Below are 844 nucleotides of genomic sequence, written 5' to 3'. Positions count from 1 at the left end.
CAGCATTGCGACCCCCGTGGCGTGGTTTTACCACGACAACTCATCACCTAGCGCAGCACACGGGACGGACTATCATTGGACTTCGTGACCATGTCAACATGTCTGTGCGCTGTCTAGAGTCTCTGTTTGCGTGGCGCCATGCCACTTTTTCCTTCTTGAATGTCATGCTCTATCCTTGCAATTCTTTTTTTCTTTCTCTCATTTCTCTTGGAGGCTACTTTGGGCATATTTACAGCTTGTTCTTACACAGAATGGCGCGTGGCGGTTTGATGGATTAGGATAGATGATTGACGGGCTCTACGGGGATGAGGACGTTTCATGAGTGAAGGGTTCTGGAGACACGGAAGGACGAGACGGCGGGCGGAAAGCGGAATGTGGATGAATTGTTCCTGGGTCTGCGTACTGGTTTGGGCTTGCGTTTTGATTTGCACATAGCATTATACCCTTCTTTTATCTCCCCAATACTCCTCTCAACCGGATCTGAGGCTCAGGCCGGTCTGTCCATGTCGGAACACGAGGTAGAGAGCCTCTAATCATAATACGATCATTACCAATGTTCCCGCTTGCTATCGCTGTTACTTCGCCGCTGATGTACGCTTTCCCGCTGTTGCTCCACCCCATTAGATGTATGCCTCGCATGCGATTTGGGGCATCCTGGCAAGAGGGTTGCAAAAACAATGCGACGTACTGAGTCCCTCCCCCATAACCATTCCCTCTTCCCAGTTATCCGGCCTTGCATTTCTACAACGACCCCAGAACTTCCTTCTACGGAATAAGCCGTCTTTTGAAATTGAGCATAGCACACTGATCTATGTATTCAATAACCACTATGATTCTAGATCGT

The sequence above is a fragment of the Verticillium alfalfae genome, genomic scaffold (assembly GCF_000150825.1).
Source record: "Verticillium alfalfae VaMs.102 supercont1.12 genomic scaffold, whole genome shotgun sequence".
Lineage (NCBI taxonomy): Eukaryota > Fungi > Ascomycota > Sordariomycetes > Glomerellales > Plectosphaerellaceae > Verticillium > Verticillium alfalfae.
This window is presented reverse-complemented; position numbering follows the sequence as displayed.